We start from the raw sequence: 8,784 nt of genomic DNA, 5'->3' as shown, positions 1-8,784 counted from the left end.
AGAATAAAACGAACAACCCCATCAAAAAGTGGGCTAAGAACATGAATAGACAGTTCCCCAAAGAAGATATACAAATGTCCAGCAAACAGGAAAAAAATGCTCAACATCACTAATGATCAGGGAAATGCAAATCAAAACCACAATGCAATACCACCTTACTCCTGTAAGAATGGCCATAATTAAAAATAAATAAATAATACATATTGGCATGGATGTGGCAAAAAGGGAACACTTTTACAGTGCTGTTGGGAATGTAAACTAGTATAAGCAGTATGGAAAACAGTATGGAGATTCCCTAAAGAACTAAAAGTAGATCTACCATTTGATCCTGTAATCACACTATTGGGTATCTACCCAGAGAAAAGGAACTCGTTATATGAAAAAGACACTTACACAGGCATGTTTATAGCAGCACAATTTACAATTGCAAAAATATGAAACCAGCCTACATGCCCATCAACCAATGAGTGGATAAAGAACATGTGTGCATGTATCATGAAATAGTTCTCAGCCATAAAAAGGAATGTATCAATGGCATTCACAGCAACCTAGATGGAGTTGGAGACCATTATTCTAAGTGAAGTAACTCAGGAATGGAAATCCAAACATCGTATATTCTCACTTATAATTGGGAACTATGCTATGAGGATACAAAGGCATAAGAATGACATAATGGACTCTGGGGACTTGAGGGGAAGGGTGGGAGGGGGTTGAGGGATACAAGACTACACATTGGGTGCAGTGCACACTGCTCGGGTGATGGGTACACCAAAATCTTAGAAATCACATCTAAAGAATTCATCCATGTAACTAAACACCACCTGTTTCCCAAAAAGGAATGAAATAATAATAAAAAGCAAAACAACAAAAAAGAAAATGTACCCAATATACCCAACAGACATTTTGATATCTAAGAAACAAGGTAAGATAGACATATGCAAAGTGATACAAATAATCATTTGGAATAAATGTGAATCAATAGTATTTGTTCAGAACACTGGCTATCCTTTTAGTTAATAGATTTTTGTTCATAAGAAATTTAGGGTTTCTGGGGGGGGTGCACAAGATGGCCGAATAGGAACAGCTCCAGCCTCCAGCTCCCAGCCTTTGAAGACAGCAGTGGTTCTCCCAGCAAGGAGGTTGAGATCTGAGAATAGACAGACTGCCTGCTCAAGTAGGTCCCTGACCCCGAGTAGCCTAACTGGGAGACATCCCCAACTAGGTGCAGACTGACACCTCACACCTCACACGGTTGGGTACACCCCTGAGATGAAGCTTCCAGAGCAAGAATCAGACAGCAACACCCGCTGTTCAGCAATATTCTATCTTCTGCAGCCTCCGCTGCTGATACCCAGGCAAACAGGGTCTGGAGTGAACCTCAAGCAAATTCCAACAGACCTACAACTGAGGGTCCTGACTGCTAGAAGGAAAACTAACAAACAAAAAGGACACCCACACCAAAACCTCATCAGTACGTCACCATCATCAAAGACCAAAGGCAGATAAAACCACAATGATGGGGACAAAGCAGTGCAGAAAAGCTAGAAATTCAAAAAATCAGAGTGCATCTCCCCATCCAAGGAACGCAGCTCATCTCCAGCAATGGAACAAAGCTGGATGGAGAATAACTTTGAGGAGTTGAGAGAAGAAGGCTTCAGTCCATCAAACTTCTCAGAGCTAAAGGAGGAACTACATAACCAGCGCAAAGAAACAAAAAACCTTGAAAAAAGAATGGATGAATGGATAACTAGAATAATCAATGCAGAGAAGACCTTAAAAGAACTGATAGAGATGAAAACCATAACACGAGAACTACGTGACAAATGCACAAGCTTCAGTAACCGAATGGATCAACTGGAAGAAAGAGTATCAGCAACTGAAGATCAAATGAATGAAATGAAGCGAGAAGTGTAGAGAAAAAAGAGTAAAAAGAAATGAACAAAGCCTCCAAGAAGTATGGGATTATGTGAAAAGACCAAATCTATGTCTGATTGGTGTGCCTGAAAGTGACAGGGAAAATGGAACCAAGTTGGAAAACACTCTGCAGAATATCATCCAGCAGAACTTCCCCAACATAGTAAGGCAGGCCAACATTCAAATTCAGGAAATACAGAGAACGCCACACAGATACTCATCAAGAAGAGCAACTCCAAGACACATAATTGTCAGATTCACCAAAGTTGAAATGAGAGAAAAAATGTTAAGGGCAGCCAGAGAGAAAGGTCGGGTTACCCACAAAGGGAAGCCCATCAGACTAACAGCAGATCTCTCCACAGAAATTCTACAAGCCAGAAGAGAGTGGGGGCCAATATTCAACATTCTTAAAGAAAAGAATTTTCAATCCAGAATTTCATTCCAGCCAAACTAAGTTTCATATGTGAAGGAGAAATAAAATCCTTTACAGACAAGCAAATGCTTAGAAATTTTGTCACCACCAGGCCTGCCCTACAAGAGATCCTGAATGAAGCACTTAACATGGAAAGGAACAACAAGTACCAGCCATTGCAAAAACATGCCAAAATGTAAAGTCCATTGATGCTAGGAAGAAACTGCATCAACTAATGAGCAAAATAACCAGCTAATATCATAATGACAGGATCAAGTTCACAGATAACAATATTAACCATAAATGTAAATGGACTAAATGGTCCAATTAAAAGACACAGAGTGGCAAACTGGATAGAGTCAAGACCCATCAGTCTGCTGTATTCAGGAGACCCATCTCACATGCAGAGACACACTTAGGCTCAAAATAAAGGGATGGAGGAAGATCTACCAAGCAAATGGAAAACAAAAAAAAGCAGGGGTTGCAATACTAGTCTCTGATAAAACAGACTTTAAACCATCAAAGATCAAAAGAGACAAAGAAGGCCATTACATAATGGTAAAGGGATGAATTCATCAGGAAGAGCTAACTATCCTAAATATATATGCACCCAATACAGGAGCACCCAGATTCATAAAGCAAGTCCTTAGAGACTTACAAAGAGACTTAGACTCCCACACAATAATAATGAGAGACTTTAACATCCCACTGTCAATATTAGACAGATCAATGAGACAGAAATTTAACAAGGATATGCAGGAATTGAACTCAACTCTGCACCAAGCAGACCTAATAGACATCTACAGAACTCTCCACCCCAAATCAACAGAATATACATTCTTCTCAGCACCACATCGCACTTATTCCAAAATTGACCACATAGTTGGAAGTAAAGCACTCCTCAGCAAATGTACAAGAACAGAAATAACAAACTGTCTCTCAGACCACAGTGCAATCAAACTAGAACTCAGGACTAAGAAACTCAATCAAAACCACTCAACTACATGGAAACTGAACAACCTGCTCCTGAATGACTACTGGGTACATAACGAAATGAAGGCAGAAATAAAGATGTTCTTTGGAACCAATGAGAACAAAGATACAACATACCAGAATGTCTGGGACACATTTAAAGCAGTGTGTAGAGGGAAATTTATAGCACTGAATGCCCACAAGAGAAAGCAGGAAACACTTAAATTGACACCCTAACATCACAATTAAAAGAACTAGAGAAGCAAGAGCAAACACATTCAAAAACTAGCAGAAGGCAAGAAATAATTAAGATCAGAGCAGAACTGAAGGAGATAGAGACACAAAAAAACCCTCCAAAAAATCAATGAATCCATGAGCTGGTTTTTTGAAAAGATCAATAAAATTGATGGACCACTAGCAAGACTAATAAAGAAGAAAAGAGAGAAGAATCAAATAGATGCAATAAAAAATGATAAAGGGGACATCACCACCGACCCCACAGAAATACAAACTACCATCAGAGAATACTATAAACACCTCTACGCAAATAAACCAGAAAACCTAGAAGAAATGGATGATTTCATGGACACTTACACTCTCCCAAGACTAAACCAGGAAGAAATTTAATCCCTGCATAGACCAATAGCAGACTCTAAAATTGAAGCAATAATTAATAGCCTACCAACCAAAAAAAAGTCCAGCACCAGACAGATTCACAGCCGAATTCTACCAGAGGTACAAGGAAGAGCTGGTACCATTCCTTCTGAAACTATTCCAATCAATAGAAAAAGAGGGAATCCTCCCTAACTCATTTTATGAGGCCAACATCATCCTGATACCAAAGCCTGGCAGAGACACAACAAAAAAAGAGAATTTTAGACCAATATCCCTGATGAACATCGATGCAAATATCCTCAATAAAGTACTGAGAAACCAAATCCAGCAGCACATCAAAACCTTATCCACCATGATCAAGTGGGCTTCATTCCTGGGATGCAAGGCTGGTTCAACATATGCAAATTAATAAACATAATCCAGCATATAAAGAGAACCAAAGACAAAAACCACATGATTCTCTCAATAGATGCAGAAAAGGCCTTTGACAAAATTCAACAGCCCTTCATGCTAAAAACTGTCAATAAATTCAGTACTGATGGAACGTATCTCAAAATAATGAGTTACTTATGAGAAACCCATAGCCAATATCATACTGAATGGGCAAAAACTGGAAGCATTCCCTTTGAAAACTGGCACAAGACAGGGATGCCCTCTCTCACCACTCCTATTCAACATAGTGTTGGAAGTTCTGGCTAGGGTAATCAGGCAAGAGAAAGAAATCAAGTGTATTCAGTTAGGAAAAGAAGAAGTCAAATTGTCCCTGTTTGTAGATGACATGATTGTATATTTAGAAAACCCCATCATCTCAGCCCAAAATCTCCTTAAGCTGATTAGCAACTTAAGCAATGTCTCAGGATACAAAATGTGCAAAAATCACAAGCATTCTTATACACCAGTAACACACAAACAGAGAGCCAAACCAGGAATGAACTCCCATTCACAATAGCTTCAAAGAGAAAAAAATACCTAGGAATCCAAGTCACAAGGGATGTAAAGGACCTCTTCAAGGAGAACTACAAACCACTGCTCAGTGAAATAAAAGAGGACGCAAACAAATGGAAGAACATACCATGCTCATGGATAGGAAGAATCAATATTGTGAAAATTTCCATACTGCCCAAGGTAATTTATAGATTCAATGCCATCCCCATCAAGCTACCAATGAGTTTCTTCACAGAATTGTAAAAAACTGCTTTAAAGTTCATATGGAACCAAAAAAGAGCCCGCATCTCCAAGACAATCCTAAGCCAAAGAACAAAGCTAGAGGCATCATGCTACCTGACTTCAAACTATACTTCAAGGCTACAGTAACCAAAACAGCATGGTACTGGTACCAAAATAGAGATATGGACCGATGGAACAGAACAGAACCCTCAGAAATAATACCACACATCTACAGCCATCTGATCTTTGACAAACCTGACAAAAACAAGAAATGGGGAAAGGATTCCCTATTTAATAAATGGTGCTGGGAAAATTGGCTAGTTATAAGTAGAAAGCTGAAACTGGATCCTTTCCTTACTCCTTGTATGAAAATTAATCAAGATGGATTAGAGACTTACATGTTAGACCTAAAACCATAAAAACCCTAGAAGAAAACGTAGGGAATACCATTCAGGACATAGGCATGGGCAAGGACTTCATGTCTAAAACACCAAAAGTAATGGCAACAAAAGCCAAAATTGACAAATGGGATCTAATTAAACTAAAGAGCTTCTGCACAGCAAAAGAAACTACCATCAGAGTAAACAGGCAACCTACAGAATGAGAGAAAATTTTTGCAATCTACTCATCTGACAAAGGGCTAATATCCAGAACCTACAAAGAACTCAATCAAATTTACAAGAAAAAAACAAACAACCCCATCAAAAAGTGGGCAAAGGATATGAACAGACATTTCTCAAAAGAAGATATTCATACAGCCCACAGACACATGAAAAAATGCTCATCACCACTGCCCATCAGAGAAATGCACATCAAAACCACCATGAGATACCATCTCACACCAGTTAGAATGGCAATCATTAAAAAATCAGGAAACAACAGGTGCTGGAGAGGATGTGGAGAAATAGGAACACTTTTACACTGTTGATGGGACCATAAACTAGTTCAACCATCGTGGAAAACTGTGGCAATTCCTCAAGGATCTAGAACTGTAAATACCATTTTACCCAGCCATCTCATTACTGGGTATATACCCTAAGGATTATAAATCATGCTGTTATAAAGACACATACACACATATGTTTATTGCAGCACTATTCACAATAGCACAGACTTGGAATCAACCCAAATGTCCATCAGTGACAGACTGGATTAAGAAAATGTGGCACATATACACCATGGAATACTATGCAGCCATAAAAAGGGATGAGTTTGTGTCCTTTGTAGGGACATGGATGCAGCTGGAAACCATCATTCTCAGCAAACTATCGCAAGAACAGAAAACCAAACACCGCATTTTCTCACTCATAGGTGGGAATTAAACAGTGAGATCACCTGGACACAGGAAGGGGAACATCACACACCGGGGCCTATTGTGGGGAGGAGGGCGGGAGGAGGGATAGCATTAGGAGATATACCTAATGTAAATGACGAGTTAATGTGTGCAGCACACCAACATGGCACAAGTATACATATGTAACAATCCTGCACGTTGTGCACATGTACCCTAGAACTGAAAGTATAATAATAATAATAATAATAATAAAAGAAATTTAAAATTACAGTGCAGTGGGTTAAGCATCACCAAAGTCAACTTCAATTAAGGGATTCTGGGAGCTTAGTGCAAAAAGATACTGCCAAATTGTTCATTAGAGGACTAAGTATTAATAGAAAATCATATCAGACTTCCCTTTCTCAGCTATATAGTGCAATTTTTGGTTCATAGGCTAAATCTAGTATTGCATGTGAAATACTATCTAGTAGAAACATAAATTGTAATATACAGTAGAAGAATGTAACCTGGACTAATTTGAGGACCTGTGTTCTAGAAAGTCATATCGACGTGATCAAACTTAGTTTCCATTGTCTGCTCCTGCACTTACTTCTTGTATGCCATTATCAAGTTACTTAATCTCAATAGATCTGTTTTCTTATCTCTAAAATGGAGATAACAATAGGTCCTACCTCTTAGGGTTGTTGGAAGGTTTAAGTGAGATAAAGGATATTGCATAGAAAATAGGGTTTAATATTAATTCTCTTTTGTCTTCTCCCAACTCAACTCTTTATGATGTGACTTCAGGTTAGGCACCTAAGTCAAATTTTCTCACCTGTAAAACAGGAATAGTAATTGTGGGCCTAATTACTCCACAATGTCAAATGAGATAACCTATATGAAAGTGTTTTTTAAAGGTACTGTATAGATAGATGAGAATGATTCCTATTAGTACATGCAAATGGTTTGCTGTTTTCAGTGATTTTTAGGGATCATCTCAAATTTACAGCTTAAAACCTAAAATGAAGTTTATAGTCATCTTAATTATTTCATGAGAAATTTCTCATTTTTTTTTCTTTATTTGGTTTTGTGCCTTCATTAAAATGTGGGAAGCAAGAGTGTTAAACTCAAATTTGTCAATTCTGCTGTTAGTATCTATGGTGAAGGTTTCCATGCTGCCTAACATTATCCTTTTGTTTTCAAAAAAAGATGCTACCCATGACCTCTATAACCATGGAAAAGTTCAAGATCTTCTCTTATTTTTTCTTGTGTCTGTTCTAGCATCTAGCAACATGCCTGGCAAATAGTAAGGGCTTGACCAGTATTTTTAAACTAAATTATTTCATGAACCTGTGGGAGTATATAAAGAAGACTGGATTTAGAGTCAAAAGACTAGGGTTCCTGTCTTGGGTCTGTTCCTTTTGGATGTTGAACCATGAACAAGTCACTTAAGGAAAGAGAATTACATAAATATTGTCTGTAAATAAGGATTGGCAATCCTCAAGTTTTTTGGAGAATTAAGAGAACGTAGATGAAACGTTTTTGTAAATTATAAAACACCAAATTTAAGGTGTTATGATTAGTCATTAGTGAATTTTGCTTTAATAGAGTCTTAAATAATTAAACTGGCTGGATGAATAGACCGAATGCTTATTAGCTAATATAGATAAATGTATGCATAAATGTTTTCTATGAGAGTGAAAACACAAGGCAGAAAGGCAACTGTACTATTCTAATTCATATTCTGTGGCATTGAGAATAAGGCTACTTGCCTAATGAGACACTGGACAAAACTGTAGTGCAGTTTTCATCCTGGAATGCCCTGCAGTAATATTTAAAATTCATTACTGCATTTCAATTACTGCTAATAATACAATACTTTGCTTCAGTGTTTTTCCTTAGAGTACTCATTGGTAGTCATTCAATTGTTCCTGCCCATTTCAAGTTAGTTGATGCTGCTTTTCAACCGAGAGACCCTTTAATTTGCATTAAGTGCTAGGTGAAAAGATGCACAGGTTTTCAAAAGTGAGTGATATTACAATTCTAGGTTGCAATTCTTATCATCCAATCCAATTTAAATTCTCTACATTGTAATTATAGCTAACAGTGTAGTGACCTGGAAAATCAGACACAAAGCAGAAAAATAAAGGGAGAAAAATACCACTGATACCAATATCAAAACAACAAACAAACAAAACAATGGAAAACAGAGAGCCAGACCAAGGCTCAAATCCCACCAAAAACTCAGATATTCCTGATACCTGTTACTCATACTTCTTTGAATCTCTGAATGTGTTGGTAAGATTCCTGTATGGAAAAAGAATTTTAAGAATTGGTTTTTTGGCATACTGCCCAAAGCAACATACAGATTCAATGCTATTCCTATCAAACTACCAATTACATTCTTTACAGAAATAGAATAAACTATTTT

The sequence above is a fragment of the Macaca nemestrina genome, chromosome X (genome assembly GCF_043159975.1).
Source record: "Macaca nemestrina isolate mMacNem1 chromosome X, mMacNem.hap1, whole genome shotgun sequence".
Classification (NCBI taxonomy): Eukaryota; Metazoa; Chordata; class Mammalia; order Primates; family Cercopithecidae; genus Macaca; species Macaca nemestrina.
This window is presented reverse-complemented; position numbering follows the sequence as displayed.